This window comes from Podarcis pityusensis, assembly GCF_964106645.2.
Source record: "Podarcis pityusensis genome assembly, chromosome: 2".
Lineage (NCBI taxonomy): Eukaryota > Metazoa > Chordata > Lepidosauria > Squamata > Lacertidae > Podarcis > Podarcis pityusensis.
The window spans coordinates 111,110,390-111,128,436 of NC_138029.1; positions in this window are offsets into that span (position 1 = coordinate 111,110,390).

The window sequence follows — 18,047 nt, forward strand, 5'->3', positions numbered from 1 at the left end:
AAACCAAACTATAAACCCAGTCCAATGTAGGCACATCTTGGCATGGAAGGTGCCCCACCTGGCATGACGCAGAGATGGAGGGCAGGTTGGAGATATGGGAGGCGAGCATGGGTTTTGCATTCCCTGCAAGGACCTCTCCTGAAGGACCGCCTCTGCATTTGTGTGATATGGGGAGAGAAAAACAGGCTTTTCTTCATCTCTGTGGAAATCTTCATGCGTGGGTACTATACCAATGCTTGACTGGATTGAGCCTTTCGCTATTTTATTGTTGTTGAAAGCTTGCAACTAGAGTTGCTATGATGATGATGATTCACCCTCCAACATATCCCCAGGTGAAAATGGAGACATTTCTCACTTCCCCCTAACTGAGCCTCCTTGATCCTCCATTTTTGTGCCCCCCAAGAAGAAGGGTGACTGTCATCAGCACTACACCAGTGAGACACACACTTCACCATCCTGAGAAAACCTCCTTACCTCCTTAATCCTGATTTTATTTTATTCTTCAATAGCTTTACAAAAAGAAAAAACACACACACCAATAAATAAATTTTAGGAAGTCTGCAAGATTTGATGTGGACACACAAAGTGGTTTTATTTAATGAAAGAAAGAAAGAAAGAAAGAAAGAAAGAAAGAAAGAAAGAAAGAAAGAAAGAAAGAAAGAAAGAAAGACTCTGCTGCTCTGCTCTCCCTTTCCTTCTGCCCAGGATGGCCCTGCCCTCTGCCTGCCCCTCAGAGCTGGCACGTCAGCTGTCTCAGACTCTTCTCCTCCTCACCTGCTCTCCAGCAGCCACTATGAGCTGCCTAAGGGAGGAGACCATCAGTGGAAGACATGGAGAGGCCACGGAGAGGCAATGGGATGTTCCCTTGGAGCCAGCACTGCTGCCACCGCCATCATTTGGGACAAGCACCATTTCCGAGCACAATTCAAAGTGTTGGTGCTGACCTTTAAAGCCCTAAATGGCCTCGGCCCAGTATACCCGAAGGAGCATCTCCACCCCCATCATTCTACCCGGACACTGAGGTCCAACGCCGAGGGCCTTCTGGCGGTTCCCTCACTGAGAGAAGCGAAGTTACAGGGAACCAGGCAGAGGGCCTTCTTGGTAGTGGCGCCCGCCCTGTGGAACGCCCTCCCATCAGATGTCAAAGAGATAAACGTCTACCTGACATTTAGAAGACATCTGAAGGCAGCCCTGTTTAGGGAAGTTTTTAATGACTGGTGTTTTAATGTATTTTTAATCTCTGTTGGAAGCCACCTAGAGTGGCTGGGGAAACCCAGCCAGATGGGCGGGGTACAAATAATAAATTATTATTATTATTATTATTATTATTATTATTATTATTATCCTTCTCCCTGAGCTTGGCAGTGGCAGAGAAAATCAGGACATTCAGGGATCAAATCAGAAGGTGGGATGGATTTCGTAATTCTGGGACTGTCCCTGGAAAATTGGGACACTTAGGGGGGCATGTTATTGCCTCAGACAACCTTTGAGCAATTATGGAAATTCCACCTGAGGTGAACCATTTTGAGAAATTTTGCAGGGACTCAAGTGAGTTTTGATAAGCCTAGTTTGGGGGCTGCTGACTGACCACAACGTTCTGTTACAGAGATTTCTAGTTCTAGCCCAAAATAGTTGGTTAATGGATCTCAATAGGATCTACTAGTTATGAGCAGGGCCAGAGCTACCATTAGGCAGAGTGAGGCAGTCGCCTCAGGTGTCAGATGCTGGTGTAAGTGTGAAGAAGAGTCAACGTCTATTACCGGCCAAATAATCCACTACTCAAGGAAAATATAAGCCCTTCAAATTGTGGTGTGACTTGACCTTATATATCACAGGCCTTATAAATTTCATTATTTGAATGATAAATGCAAACTCTTGTGAAGGTGTCGTCCAGTCACATGGTCTTTTGCATGACCCACTTGGCTGTCCATGTTGTCAGAACAAGCATTATATGCGGTGGGACCACACCTTAAAGTGAAAACACGGGTTTTATTTGAAGGACCTCTTATGGTTATTGGGAGACCACATTGATGATAAGCTATGAAGTGAAAGTCTCATTCCTCATGGCACACATGCTCACATACACCCATTGCAAACTCATGTGGGTTGCAGGAAGATTATCAGAGAATCCTGACAGAAACGGAAATGGGAGCGGAAATGGTCAATACTCACTTATGTTCATAATGTCTGGAACATACAGTGGTGCCCCGCAAGACGAATGCCTCGCAAGACGAAAAGCTCGCTAGACGAAAGGGTTTTTCGGTTTTGCGTTGCTTCGCTAGACGAATTTCCCTATGGGCTTGCTTCGCAAGACGAAAATGTCTTGCGCTTTTTTTTTAAAGCCGCTTGAAGAGGCGCAGTTGCGACGGACCGTGCTTCGCAAGACGAAAAACATCGCAAGACGAAAAGACTCGCGGAACGAATTATTTTCGTCTTGCGAGGCACCACTGTAAATAAATCCTGCAAATACTCTTGGCATTCACTGTTGTTGCTGCAAATGGTATGCCATTGATTACATCATTGAATTCACCCAGACATCATCATCATCATCATCATCATCATCATCATTATCCTTCTTGCCTCATCTTAACATGGATTCTAGCCGAATGTCTTGGATTATAAACCAAAGGAACTTTTTTAAAAAAAATTATTTAATCATTTTTTCAATACAAACAACAACCGCAAAAGACACATACAACAAAAACTATAATAACACTAATAACACAATTTGACAATTCAGATTTGAATACTGATATACCTATGACTACACCTTTTTAACAATATTTCCCCACCTCTCCTCCTCCTACTTCCCACCACTGTCCGCCTTATCACTTAAATATTCCTTCCAAGTAAATCAAAGGAACTTATTCTTCAGCCTCGTTCGAAATAGACTTGCTGTCTTAAAAAAAAAAAAAAAGTAAAGCTTGCTGGGATGATTGATGTGAATTTTAACCCATTTTAGTATTTTAACTTTGCGTTTGTTTTAACCTATTGTTGCGGGGGTGTTGGTTTTCTTGTGTTATCTTTCTGTAAGCCACTTTGAGGTTTTGTTTTGTTTTGTATTTTTACGAACAAGCGATGTAGAAATTTTATGAAATAAATAAAGAATTTCGCCTGCTATATTTCTGTGTCAGGAGCAGTGCATTATTTTTTTTTAAGATAACACTGCTTTGGAATTTTGCACATAGCATCCCCAAGTGAGTTACTTCCACCTATTGCAGCAGCTCTGACCTCAGTTGAGCTCTTGTAACCACACTGAGACTGTGAAACCCCTCCCGTCCACACAAACCTTCTTACCTGACTGACAGAAAAGGGAAGGACAATCTTGTCTGTTTGCAGATTATTACTCACATTAAACCTCCACATTCTAATTACAGTTTACCTGCACTTCCATAGGAAATATCAAGCATTCAGTGGGCTTGTGTCGAGCCAAAGGAGGTGCAACAAAAATGGCCCAGCCACGTTCTAAAGCCTTTCCTAGTATTTTTGGGTTGATAAAACACAACTTAGACCATGAATCATTAACAAAAAATACCTTAAGCGTGAGTGTCCTTGTCTGGAACAATTCCACAATCAGACAGTTAATAATCTTTCAGCAGCAGGGCTCCCTTTTGGGCAACATATAATTTCATATTCTGAAATTATTAAGGTACAAACCCAAGTATTCCAAACCAACCAGCTCATCTGCCCCAATGTTTTGGAATGCCTAGCCCATGTCCTAAATCAACCCCTTCTCTCTCTCTCTCTCTCTCTCTCTCTCTCTCTCTCTCTCTCTCTGTTGGCATTTCCCTCTTGGTCTTCATCCCTTAAACCTTCATCTCTGCTTCTCTCTTCATCCCACTAATTTCAGGAGAGTCCAGTGTTCCAGCCCCCTCTCCCTTGTTTTGATAGTACTTGGAGGTAGGGAAATTCTGCCTGTAGTCCATAGATAGCTCTTGGGACTTTTTTTTATTATAGGGCAGTCTATAAATGGTGTAGAGATAAACTTTAAAACAGGGTGGAATCCAATTGGTGGACTTTTTCAATGACGGGCTTTTGAGCCCGTGGGTGCCTGACCATTGGTTGTGCTGGCTGGGGCCAATGGGAGTTGGGGATCTTGGAGAGTCAGAGGTTTCTCACTCCTGTTCTGTGCCTTGGCCCAGGCATGACTGATGAGCATGATGACCTTCACATATGATAAATCTCACTATTCAGCTTGCAATAGGAAATTACATCCCCTCTGGTGACACCTCTGATGCGGAATTTGTGTTTGTGCAGGTAACTAAGACCTCTAATCAAATTATTACTGTGCAAATATCTTAATGTAACCGGAGTAACTTAACTTAATGTGTAACTTAATGTGACCGGAGTAGAAATCATATATTGAACAGATGGAAAGCTCTTGAATCTGAGCAGACTGAAAGCAAAGAGTAAGGTTACCGTAACTTCCATCATAGAGCTTCAGTATGCTGATGACAACGTAGTGTGCGCACGCTCAGAGGATGACCTCCAAACCATCCTAAATATCTTTGCAGAAGCTTACGAAAAGCTTGGCCTATCACTCAACATCCAAAAAACCAAAGTGCTGCACCAACAAGTACAAAATAACCCCTCTGCAGCACCACAAATCCAACTCTATGGTGTAACGTTGGAAAATGTTGATCACTTCTCCTACCTAGGCAGTTATTCCATAAAGGCCAACATTGATGCCGAAATCCAGCATCACCTGAGCTCTGCAAGTGCGGCTTTCTCCCGATTGAAGTGCAGAGTGTTTGAGGACTGGGACATTCGTAGGGAAACCAAAATGCTTGTTTACAAAGCTATTGTACTACCAACCTTACTATATGCTTGTGAAACATGGACCACTTATAAACGCCATCTCCAGCTCCTTGAAAGATTCCCTCAATGGTGTCTCTGAAAATTTTTACACATCACTTGCGAAGACAGGCAAACTAATATCAGTGTACTGGAAGAAGCAAAGATCACCAGTGTTGAAGCAATGATTCTTCAACATCCACTTTGTTGGACTGGTCATGTTGTGCGGATGCCTGATTATCGTCTTCCAAAGCAACTACTCTATTCCAAACTTCCAGGTCCACCAGATATGTATAAGTGTCCCTTCTGCTTTACCGCACCTCCAACATAGGTTTGCTTTTGTTTTATACATTTTAGCTATTTTGGCAGGTGTTAAGTACCATCTATAAAACATCTTGATTAAATTTTCCCTTAGTATATGTTTTAAACAACAGCCAGAGGGTCTTCCCAGTCCAGATGAGGACCACAGCACGGGGAGGGGAACACAACCCTGGCCCTCTTGCTGTGGTCCTCATGAACACAATCCTGCCCCAAACTGGGGATAGGAAGCAGCTGCTTCCCACCCCCAGTGTAGCAGCTTTCCTCCCAGGGCAAATAATAGATGCACAGAAAAATAATTTTAAAATCCCGTTTTATTATTATGCTATTAGCTAGCTGCTTTTTCTTTCCCTGAAAGAAAAAAAAACTTGCACGTGCAGTGTGGGAAATCCAACGGTCTTCGAAGCAAGGGGATCTCTTTCTTTTTAATGAAAGTAGAGGCCTTTTGTGTTAACCGAGTTTCCTCCTCAAGGCTCATTCTCAGCAGATGTTTGGTTCTTCTCATACAGTTGGGAAGGTCATCGTGGCGATGTGGAACACAGCTGCGGCATAAAGTCATTACTTTAGAGAGAATTAGGGCTCTTTGGTCCTGCCTTAGATGAGAAAGCCAGGTCTTTTTTCATATGAAAGCTGCTGTTTTTGTTTTTGTTTTGCTTTTTTTTGCTTTTGCTTTTTAAGCTGGCCTCTTCTCTTCCTCCTCCTCCTCCTCCTCCCCTACAGAGATGACTTGGGCCAGCCAGGGGAGTAAGGGAGCCACTGTTTCGTTAATGAGAGACACGGCGCTTGTTGGCAAACATGCGCCTCGTCAGCTCCTTGCGCATGAGCTCGTTCACTTCGTACAGAAGGTCCTTGCAGCTGAAGGCGCAGATGTTTCTCCCCAGCTTGACACCCTTGTCTTGGTTGAGCACATGGCTGCTAGCGTTCCTGTCAGAGGGGGCTGCTTTCCCATTGCCCTTCGTTGCCAAAGGTGCCTTTTTTTGCTGAAGCTGCCGGGCCATCTTAGAAGAAGCTCCTGGGCCCTTCCCTTTGTGCGCCAGCCTCGCTCCCGCTTTCTTCTGCTTCTGCTTCTCTTGCTTGAGCTGCAGCTTCTTCTGTTTAGGATGGATCTTCTTAGACGCCAACTTCTGCTTCTTCTGAGGCTGGGCCGCCTTCTTCTCGCCCTGGACAGCAGCCATTTGCCTCCAACTCTCCTGTTCTCACGCTCAGTTCTTAGGGAGAAAGACCTCTGTACTGTCCTCACCTTGGGTGGCTTGTATTCAAGTGAAGGGCCGGCTATTTGATTGCCTGGGTGGGTGAGGGAAATATCCCCCCTCTTGTGATGTAGCAATGCTACCCCTGAAGAGTCATAATATGCAGCACTTCATAATACACATCTGCCAGCTGCCCCTCCCTCCCATATGCAAATGGAGAGATTGTGACCTCGGAACTGCTCATTGGTCAGTGGGAAGGATGATAGAAACAAAGAGGCTGAAAGACTGATGCAGGGCACATTGCAATCACAGAATTGTAAAGTTGGAAGGGACCCTGAGGGTCATCTAGTCCAACCCCCTGCAATTCAGGAATCTCAGCTAAAGCATCCATGGCAGGTGGCCACCCAACCTCTGCTTGAAAACCTCCAAGGAAGGAGAGTCCACCACCTCTCATGGGAGTCTGTTCCACAGCCTAACAGCGCTGTCAGAAAGTTCTTCCTGATGTTTAGTTGGAATCTATTTTCTTGAAACTTGAAGCCATTGGTTCGAGTCTTACCCTCCAGAGCAGGAGAAAGCAAGCTTGTTGCCTCTTCCATGGGACATCCCTTGAGATATTTGAAGATGGCTATCCTATCTCCTCTCAGCCTCCTCTTTTCTAGGCTAAACATACCAAGCTCTTTAAACAGTTCCTCATAAGACTTAGCTTCCACACCCTTGAGCCAGCGTGGTGTAGTGGTTAAGAGTGATGGACTCGTAATCTGGTGAACCGGGTTCGCTTCCCCGCTCCTCCACATGCAGCTGCTGGGTGACCTTGGGCCAGTCACACTTCTCTGAAGTCTCTCAGCCCCACTCACCTCACAGAGTGTTTGTTGTGGGGGAGGAAGGGAAAGGAGAATGTTAGCCGCTTTGAGACTCCTTCGGGTAGTGATAAAGCGGGATATCAAATCCAAACTCTTCTTCATCATCATCATCCTAGTTGCCCTCCTCTGCACATGTTCCAGCTTGTCAATATCCTTCTTAAATTGTGGTGCTCAGAATTGGCCACAGTATTCCAGAGATGGTATGACCAAGGCAGAATGAAATCTGAACTCCCTACAACTAGTTATCATTGTTCTGATGAAATGTAGGAAACAAACAAACAAACAAATAGTAGTAGTAGTAATATTAATCTTTGTTCTCGGATTCTTCTCTTTGTGTGTCATAAGACGCAATCTTAACCCAAGATTCCCTGGGATGCATGAGTTAGGACAGGCATAGGCAAACTCTGAACCTCCAGATGTTTGGGACTACAATTCCCATCATCCCTAGCTAACAGGACCATTGGTCAGGGATGATGGGAATTGTAGTCCCTCTGCAGTAAGGGAGGCAAATGGGGAAAGCTTTCCCACTGACTTTTTGCTTGCAAATCCTGTCTTAAGGGCGCATTTGCGTATGAATAGGGTGAGCCTATGAACCGGATTCGGGAACTAAAAGTGTTTACCATCATGTGGTGGAACTGCAAAGTAATCAAAAGTTACTCCCTTACTGCAGAGGGATATTTGAGAGTCAAAATGGCTTCAGGAATTGTTGTCCCAAACATCTGGAGGGCCAGAGTTTGCCTATGCCTGAGTTAGGATGTGGCAGATGTGTGGCTCAGCCGTGCTACGCCAGCAGGAGTCCCCAACCCCAGCTCAGCTGGAGCTACACCAGCGTAACTGCTTCAGCCTGGACTCAGGCTTATAGTTTAAACCAAATACACAGATTACAAGGATAGTTAAAGCTATATATAATACACATCAGCTGGAACAAAGCCTTATGAGCAATAGCATCGCACTGCCCCTGCCCCCGTGCCTTAAAGTTCTCCTCTCCAAGAGGCACACATACCTGTCTCAGCTTTGAAGCAATTTGAGAGTTGTTCAAGCCGAGGCAGGCAGGCAACACCTGCCTCAACAAATGCCATAATTATTAAAACTGCTAATTAAGACATTAGACTTGGTGGTTCCTCCTTCAGACTGAAACTCGTCATTGGTGTTTTACAAGGTGCCAATGGCTATTCAGAAACAAACTCATTAGCCGTGAATGAATAAGTGCTTGCAGTGGTTACCTAAGGGGACGTGGAGCTAGGATACTCTATTTTGGCCTTGCCAGACCTCAGGTTCACCTTTATCTCCCAGCCTTTAGCATGTGACCCACTTTTAACAAAAACTACGGTATATACAGATCTCTCTCTCTCTCTCTCTCTCTCTGTGTGTGTTTTCCTTCCTTCCTTCCTTCCTTCTCCATGTCTTTCTCCTATTTGTTCAGCGTGGACTCAGCTATACACCTGCAAATAAAATGTTTTAAATGTGTTGTAAAGTGCAATATGCAAATGTGACACTAGATGGCGAAAATGAGCTATGCAAAATTCAGTGTGTTTTTCAAAACGTTTTTTTTTTAAAAAATGATTTTTCACAGTGTTTTCAATATGTGTGTAGATTCCACCCCTGCCTCCTAAAACAAAAACTTTAAAAGAAAATACTACAGTGAAAAGTCTTGTGGCATCTTAAAGATGAACACATTTGCAGAGATCCATCTAATGGAGAGCACACTGGACCACGAAAGCTCATGTGAAGAAGAGCAAAATGTGGTCCTCTTCAGATGTTATTGGACTACAAGTGCCCTTGGGCCTGGTCACTTTTTTGTCAGTGGTAAGGAATGATGAGAGTTGTAGTCCGCAGATACCCCTGGCTTGTGCCAAAATAAATTTGACTCTTTTTTGGGTCTGCTGCAGCAGATTATGGCAGCAATACAAAGTCCCCATCCCTACCACCACAACCTGGAGATGCAGTGCAGAATCTGGCCCACTGCCATGCATGGTTGTGGGGCAGAAGTTGGGTGTGGAGGCAGTAAGATCATTGTACCTGTTGTAGAGGTGACTGTTGCTTGAAGACAATCTCCTGGAGGACCTCTAGCCAGAGAATATTGGCTGCATGGCTGGAGCCTAGGAGGTTAGTTTGCTGCAGCCTGGGCAAGACATGCCAACACAAGCTAGGCAGCTGTTGCTTTATTCAATAAATAATTGGAGACAGACAGGTCATATATCCACAGCAGTGACAAGAGGAGGAATGATTGCTGGGAGGAGCTCAGAGAGAAGGAACGCCACGGTGCACCTCTAGCGAGAACTCAGGAATATCTGAAGAATTATGTTAAATAAGAATTATGTTAAATAAACATTAGCGGGGTGGGAGTAAATCCCAGCAGTTTCAAGTATTGAAGATATAGTGAGTAAGGAGAAAAATAAAATGTATGGAGTAATTAGAATATGCAGTTGTAATTATGGTGCTGGAGGAGACTCTTGAGAGTCCCATGGACTGCAAGAAGATCAAACCTATCCATTCTGAAGGAAATCAGCCCTAAGTGCTCACTGGAAGGACAGATCGTAAAGCTGAGGCTCCAATACTTTGGCCACCTCATGAGAAGAGAAGACTCTCTGGAAAAGACCCTGATGTTGGGAAAGATGGAGGGCACAAGGAGAAGGGGACGACAGAGGACGAGATGGTTGGACAGTGTTCTCTAAGCTACAAACATGAGTTTGACCAAACTGCGGGAGGCAGTGGAAGACAGGAGTCCCTGGCGTGCTCTGGTCCATGGGGTCACGAAGAGTCGGACACGACTAAACGACTAAACAACAACAACAATGGATAAATAAATGGAACCATGGAAGTGGGGGAAAGAGAAGTTGATGATTATGAATATATGGTTATGTTGACTGAAATGCGAAAAATTGTAATGGAAAAGTATAAATAAAAATATTTTAGAAAAAGAAAACTAAACATCTTCCTCTGCCCCACAAAACATGTCCCACCCATATCAGTCTCTGTAGCCACAGTAGATGCTGTAATTCTCCAGTAATTTGACTTTAACCCCAAACGTGTACTCTTCCCTTGTCTACTGAGACAGATAGATGCCATCAACAAAGTAGTTGTTCAGCATATCGCCTCTGCAACTGTTTCTTGGCCAAGTAATTCTTGACCAAGTAAATGGGACAGTGCCAGCCCTGTGCAACAGCCAAGCAACAGCCAAGTCATGGGACAGCAGTAAGACCAGCTCAGGATCCAATAGATCCTGGGCTGGCTTTGCTTTTTCCACTCCAGAGAAATGTGTTTTGGAGTGCAGTCAGCACTCCTGAGTCTCTGGCAGACGGAATGGGATGTGCCCCTTATTTGCCCCACTCGGTCAAGGTTGCACAATTAAAGGACTCGGTTTTTAGTGCAACAAAGAATCAGAGTTTTTGCGGATCAGAAAGCAAAGGAGAAATGCATATGAACAAGGGGCGTATGAATGGCTAATGGCAAGATGTGTAAGCCTGCAACAAGCAAATCAGAATGATTAATCAATAACGACCGGGATATATTCTAACCTCTGCATCAGCGAATCAGGGCAATCGCTCCATAAGCTGGCCGCCTGGAAGATCCCTCTGTTTCTCCCCCATCCCTGCAGGGAAATTATTCCAGGAGCTCCCAGCCCCACTTCTGGGACAAATTAAATTGGAACGGAAAAATTCTCACACTGAGAGAAGGCTCAAAATAAAGCGTGCAGGTTAAATAAACTGACACAATGTTCCTGCTTTGTGCCAGTTGCTCCAGTTACAGAGTTTGCCCTTTCTCTGAAGGAAAACTGGGTTGTTAAAGCCAAAGGAGCCAGAAATTTTGAAGTGAGAAGTTGGAGTGTCCCTTTTCATTTATTTCATATCAATATCGGAACACAGTCTTTCAGAGCTAACCCTCCCGAGGGAGCTCGCATCACACTAAAACAAAAATAAAATCCCATAAAATCCATTGCAAATCACGGTCTGTACTTAAACATCAACACAGCAGCTGTTGAAACCAATACAGAGCACTGGATATGCTAATCAAAAGCAGATTGAAATAGAACAATTGTTTTATTGGCAATTTGCTAATTATTTTATATGGTTTATGTTGTGATTGTGACGTTCTGTTGTGTTATTGTTATTTATTGTTTGTAAGCCACTTTGTGAAGTCGTGTGAGTGGAAAGCAGCACAGAAATATAGTAAAAGAAAATGAAATGGAATGAAACATTAGAATAAAGGTAAAAGGTAAAGGACTCCTGGACGGTTGAGTCCTGCCAAAGGCAACTATGGGGTTGTGGCGCCCATCTCGCTTTCACCCCGAGGGAGCTGGTGTTTGTCCACAGATAGTTTTCTGGGTCATGTGGCCAGCAGGACTAAACCGCTTCTGGCGCAACAAGACACTGTGACGGAAACCAGAGCGCACAGAAATGCCATTTACCTTCCCGCTGCAGCGGTACCTATTTATCTACTTGCATTGCCATGCCTTCAAACTGCTAGGTGATGTTTTATTGCGTTTTTAATATCCTGTTGGAAGCCGCCCAGAGTGGCTGGGGAGGCCTAGCCAGATGGGTGGGGTATAAGTCATAAATTATTATTAATAATATTGTTTTTATTAGGTTGGCAGGAGCTAAGACAGAGCAACGGGATTAGAATAATGGAGCCGTCAAGCCCACATGGGTTGGCTGTGTGTCACTCCCCTAGATATGCCAGTATATATTTTGCATCCTTAGGGTGTTTCCTGATGGTCTGCATCCTTTCAAAGTATGTTGGTTAGACTGGTCCATTATCCTGCAACAGTTTAGTGCAGTTCCATGTGGATTCCTTGAAAAGGAGACAATGACTGCTCCCCACATTAAATGGGGGGCGTCCTTCGCGGGGTCGCACGCAGCCCCCTGGACCCTATGCAACACCATTAGCACAGGCTTGGCTTTGCCTTCCCCAAGTGGGATACCTGGAGATCTCCGTCTACCTCAGCCAGTTGCCCAATCCCGCCAGGGGAGGCGTTGCCAAGGTGATCAGGCCAGGTAGGGGGAGGAACCACCTGCCCACACAATAGGGGGAGGATCTTACCTGGGAATCGTCAGTTGGCTCCAGAGCTTCTCCCACCCTACCCACCCTTAGTTAAGACTTCTTTTACAGGTTAACATTTTCTCCACAGGTACGCGGGCCCTGCTACGTCAAGGTCGCTGTTGAAGGGATAGAAAGGAATTATCCTGCATTGGCAGGTTTGCCTTTCCTGTAGCAAAACGTCACTACTTTGGCAGTATCAGGCCTTGGGTGGAATCCTTTAGTCTATCTTCCCTAAATGGGGGGGGGGGGGGTGCACGGTGACCCACATCCCCCTCCTCTTTGTGGTGGCGATACCCCGGTTCCCCATTAAAGGGGTTGTTTGAGGGGAGGCTTTGGCCGTACACCTAGAGGTTGTCATTGCTCCTCCCTGCAATGGCGGTGTAACGGGGGCAGCTATCTCTGCTTGAACATATGTTCTCCAGAGCCAGCCCATGACCCACACACTCTGGATAACCCTGATGTTCCCCAGATCCCGGGGGGGGGGGGGGACTGAGAAGGATAAACGCCCAATGCCTGAGCCAAGGTCTACCCACATCTGAAACATAATAAAGTTGTGGCCAGTTTTAATCCCATAGCACGTTGTCTTCAGTCGTTATTCCACACGGGGGCCGCCCAGGGTTGGGGGACTCCGCCTGACCATGCAAATGCCACTAGATGCCTCTGAATACCAGTTGCTTAGAATTAGAAGTGGGGAGAGATTGTTGTTGCCCTCAAGTCCTTCTTGGGGGAATCTCATAGTCATCTGGTTGGCCACCAGGAGATCAAGATGACACACCAGATGACGCTTCAGCCTGACCCAGCAAGGCTCTTCACAGGCTCTTCATTGCAGAACTTAGAATGTGAGAATAAACTACTGCCTGTGAAAGCTTAAAACCAGTGTTTCCCAAACTTAGTTCTCCAGCTGTTTGCGGGCTACAATTCCTATCATCCTTGACCACTGGCCTTGCTAGCTAGGGGTGATGGGAGTTGTAGTCCAAAAACAGCTGGTGACCCAAGTTTGGGAAACACTGGCTCAAGCAGTCATTTCCATGATTTGTGTAAGGTTGTTAGAATAAAGCTTAAGAACTCTGGATCTAAAAAGTTTAGTGGTGTTGCCTTCGTTGTAAAAATAAAATAAAAAATCGCCATCCTACCCTCCCTATCCTTTGCCATTTGCCATGCTTGGTGGGTGAGGGGAATGTCATTGAGACAAAATTCAGGGTGCTTGATAATTGGTTTATCATCTCCTTAATGAGTAGCTTCTATTTAAAGACAAATAAGGCTGTATCTTACAGATATCTAGGGGACACACTGCAGATACTGCCCTATTTCTGCTCCTGCTTTCAGACTGAATGCCACCAGGAAAATGGAAGGTATGTGCGTTTTTCTATCTCTCCATCCATCTACCCTGTGTCTTGTACAGCGATGAGTTTTGACTATTATAGGGCTGCTCTTTCACCAGTTCTGTATTAAGCTGCTTATAATCCCTGGCTGGGGGAAAATAATCATTGCCATCTTATCCCTATCCATGCATGAAATTCATTTTGTTTTTGTTTTATAAATCTTTCCATTGTGACACAATTTCACCTGGATGTTCAAACACCTTTGATTTCTTTTTTCTATTACATTTCTCATTGCAATAGGCTCCCCCCCCCCCCCATTTTATCACACATACTGACTTGCTTTTCTGCTGTCATTATACTTTAAAATCCAGCATCTATCTGTTGGCCATGTAGTTCTCAAATGCTCATCAGTAAAATACTATTTTCCAGATTCGCATGTCTATAAATAATATCCAATTTGCTTACTTTTCCCTATGCCTCATTACCTTTTCCCTCTCCTTCGTTATGACTACGGCACCTTATATATATATATAAGTGCATAAATATTTCAAATAGATTCTCATTTCCCAATGCAACTGAGTCCCAAGGAAGCGGGAAGGATAGGAATAATCTTGTTCTCCCCCTGCCGTTAAAGTTCATATTCAGAGCCGTCTTTAGCAGATACAGCACCAGGGTGCAAATATCTGCCCAGCACCCCCCAAATTACCATGGATAGTTGGGGGGCGAAGCTGCGCACTGCCAGCCATGCCCCCCCCGCAATTCTCCCCCATGCCACTGCAGGAGAGCAATCCCCACAGAGGCTAGGGAGGCAAGCTGCACGCCCACCAGCCATATGGTTGACGGGGCGCAGCTGGCGGGCGTGCAGGGAAGGGGGAAGCTGCTGGCAAAGCCGCAAAGCTCTCCCACTTGCTGGGATGCCCCTGAGAGGCCAGCGCCCTGGCACAATGCACCACTAAGCCCTATGGGAAAGACGGCTCTGTTCATAGTTGTACTATGGGAATTTGCTACTCCAAACTGTGGCAACGGACAGGAGCTTAGGTTGCTTTATAAAAAAAAGATTGGGGGAATTCAGGGTGGTAAAGAAATCAGTGGCTACTAGCCATCGTGATGGCTTATACCTGGCTCCAGTATACTTGAAGGAGTGTCTCCACCCCCATCGTTCTGCCCGGACACTGAGGTCCAGTGCTGAGGGCCTTCTGGCGGTTCCCTCGCTGCGTGATTTTTGCATTTTTGTATGTTTGCTTTGCTGCTGTTGTTCAGTTTTAAATCAATTGGTATTTGTATTCTACGCATTGTGAGTAATTGTGATGGCTTATAGCATTAAAGATTTCATTCACTGATAGGGCTGGATTTAGGTTTGATGAGGCCCTAAGCTACTGAAGGTAATGGGGCCCTTTATATGTCCAGCTGTCCTTTGTCAACAACAAATTGTCACTGCTTTTGTGTGTTGAATATACAGTGGTACCTCGGGTTACAGACGCTTCAGATTACAGACACTTCAGGTTACAGATGCTTCAGGTTACAGACTCCGCTAACCCAGAAATAGTACCTCAGGTTAAGAAATTTGCTTCAGGATGAGAACAGAAATCACGCGGCAGCAGCGGGAGGCCCCATTAGCTAAAGTGGTACCTCAGGTTACGAACAGTTTCAGGTTAAGAACGGACCTACGGAATGAATTCAGTTCTTAACCCGAGGTACCACTTTATGCTATATGGTAATCTATGGACCTAATAGGTATCTCAAGCCATTTGCACATAAAAAAATATGTATTTTATCAAAGTAATTGTTGAACTGAAGTACAATTAAGAAGTATATTAATAGCGAAATACAATTAGGAAGAAGTATATTACAGTATAGTGAAATAATTATTAAGCTCTAACTTATTTTGGAAATGTACATCCAGTTTTTTCCCCTTTACATTTTTAGGGGCCCCCAAGAGAGTGGGGCCCTAAGCTACAGCTTGTTTAGCTTATACATAAATCCAGCACTGGATAAATCCAGTCAATACCAGTGACTGAACATAACAAGAGCCCTGCTGGATCCTATCTAGTCCAGCATTCAGTTCTCACAGATGCCTGAGGGAAACCCACAAGGAGGAAGTGAGCACCAGGTTCCCCTCCTGAAGTTTCCTGCAACTGGCATTCAGGCAAGGAGCATTGCCATGGAGATGGACCATAGACAGGCATCATGGCTGGGATCAATTGCCCCCATGTCTTGCTTAGAGCCAGTGTGGTGTAGTGGTTAAGAGCGGTGGACTCGTAATCTGGTGAACCGGGTTCGCTTCCCTGCTCCTCCACATGCAGCTGCTGGGTGACCTTGGGCCAGTCACACTTCTCTGAAGTCTCTCAGCCCCACTCACCTCACAGAGTGTTTGTTGTGGGCGGGGGGGGGGGGGAGGGAAAGGAGATTGTTAGCCGCTTTGAGACTCCTTAGGGTAGTGATAAAGCGGGATATCAAATCCAAACCCCTCCTCCTCCTCCTCTTCCTCTTCCTCTTCTGGATTTCGTATCTGGTTAGCCACTGTGGAGAACAAGTTATTAGACTAGGCAGGCCTTTATTCTGACCCAGCAGTTTTCCTTATGCTCTTGTGTTGAACTGTAACAGCTCTTACTGCACCTGCCCTTTAGAAGCCTGGATCAGGGTGTGTGTGTGTGTGTGTGTGTGTGTGTGTGTGTTCCCCAAGACTGATATTGTTGATAAAATCATTGGCAGGTTTATTGTAACACCCTGCAGTTTTATAAGAATATATATTTAAAGAAGATGGATAAATGAGCAAATTAATTTGGATATGCAGAAGCTATTAAAAAACAAATTTAAGGAACCCCAGAAAGAAGGGGGGTGGAAGTCAAGTTTTGAAATGTCAAAATGAATGTTAAAGTTAGTGAAATGTATAAAACTAGTGAGAGGTATAAACTTGAAAAGTATAAATAAACAAAATATCAAAAAATAATAATAATTAATAATTCATTTATTTGAAAAAATATTTTGAAAAGTGCAATATAATAAAACAACACCAACACCTGCTTTTGTTGAAACTCCACAGCTACAGGAAGTCTATAGACAAATAGTGCAGTATCAGAGATTGCTCTGTGCACTGGGTTGTACCATCTAAAGTACGCACAACCGAACGCACTCCCAGGAACGATGCATTATACTGAACTATTTGTCTACAGGCTTCCAGCTGCTCTGGCGTTTCTACAAAATCAGTCTCATGGGAAACCCATCCCATCCAGGCTTCTAAAAGACAGATGCAGTGAGGGGTGTTACAGTTTTCTGTATGGTTTATCTTGAACACTATTGGTGTGAAATTACAGGGTAAATGGAATTACTTTATGGGACCGACTGAAGGTTAACAACTGATCAAAAGAAAAAGGCTTTGTTTTGTTAGCCCCAAAATGGAAAACGAGCGAGGTCCCAACTAAAGAAGAATGGCAGCTTGTTGACAGAATATGCACAGCTCAGACTTAACATATAGAATAAGCGAACAAGAAGAACATACTTTTAAAGAAGATTGGAATTTTTTTATTGAATTTATGGGAAATAATTGTGTACAGCTGAAAATGCTGGCAGCGTTAAGATAAATTCAGCAGTGTAAACAAGTTTTGATGGATGCAATAATGGAATACTGAATGGTATAGTTTTTGTAAAATATGCAGGGATTTATGATTTGTGATATGTAAAATGAACCATGGAAAGAGAAGAAGGGAAGTCATTGATATCTTAAGGATGTAAAATGAGTATTTTAAATGGTAAAACAGAAAATTTAATTAAAAATTACAGTGGTACCTCGGGTTACATACACTTCAGGTTACAGACTCTGCTAACCCAGAAATAGTGCTTCAGGTTAAGAACTTTGCTTCAGGATGAGAACAGAAATCGCACAGCAGTGGTGCGGCGGCAGCAGCGGAAGGCCCCATTAGCTAAAGTGGTACCTCAGGTTAAGAACAGTTTGAGGTTAAGAACAGACCTCCAGAATGAATTAAGTTCTTAACCCGAGGTACCACTATATATACGAAAAAAAGAAAAGAAAAAGGCTATAGGAAGCTGCTGTTCTGATAATAGAATAATAATTTGCGGTGTTGAGTTTGCTTTTCTTGTATTGTTATCATTTGCTGCACCATCACAGGTTTCATTATTGCTGAACACGGTTGAAGATTAGAAAATGGAGCCAGTAGAAACAGGAGGAATTGCCAACATTTGGGTAGGCAGCAACCAAAAGAGCATCACAGTTGATGACCAGCAGACCAACAGTGCGGACATTCATTCTGTGACTGACACAACTACAACCCCCAGAAACACACCTACACTTCAGAACACAGCTCCCATTGATGAAGACATTGTTACCTCTGAAGCCACATTTGCCATAACATCCAAAAGCATCACCACAGCTCACCCTAGCCCAAACACCATACATCAAAAGCACATCAGCCCAGCCTTTGAGAATGATACTGCTACTGTTGGCCGTAGGGGGAGAGACACTTCGGGGAAAAGCCACATCAGCATCACGAAAGCAGCTCGTAGCA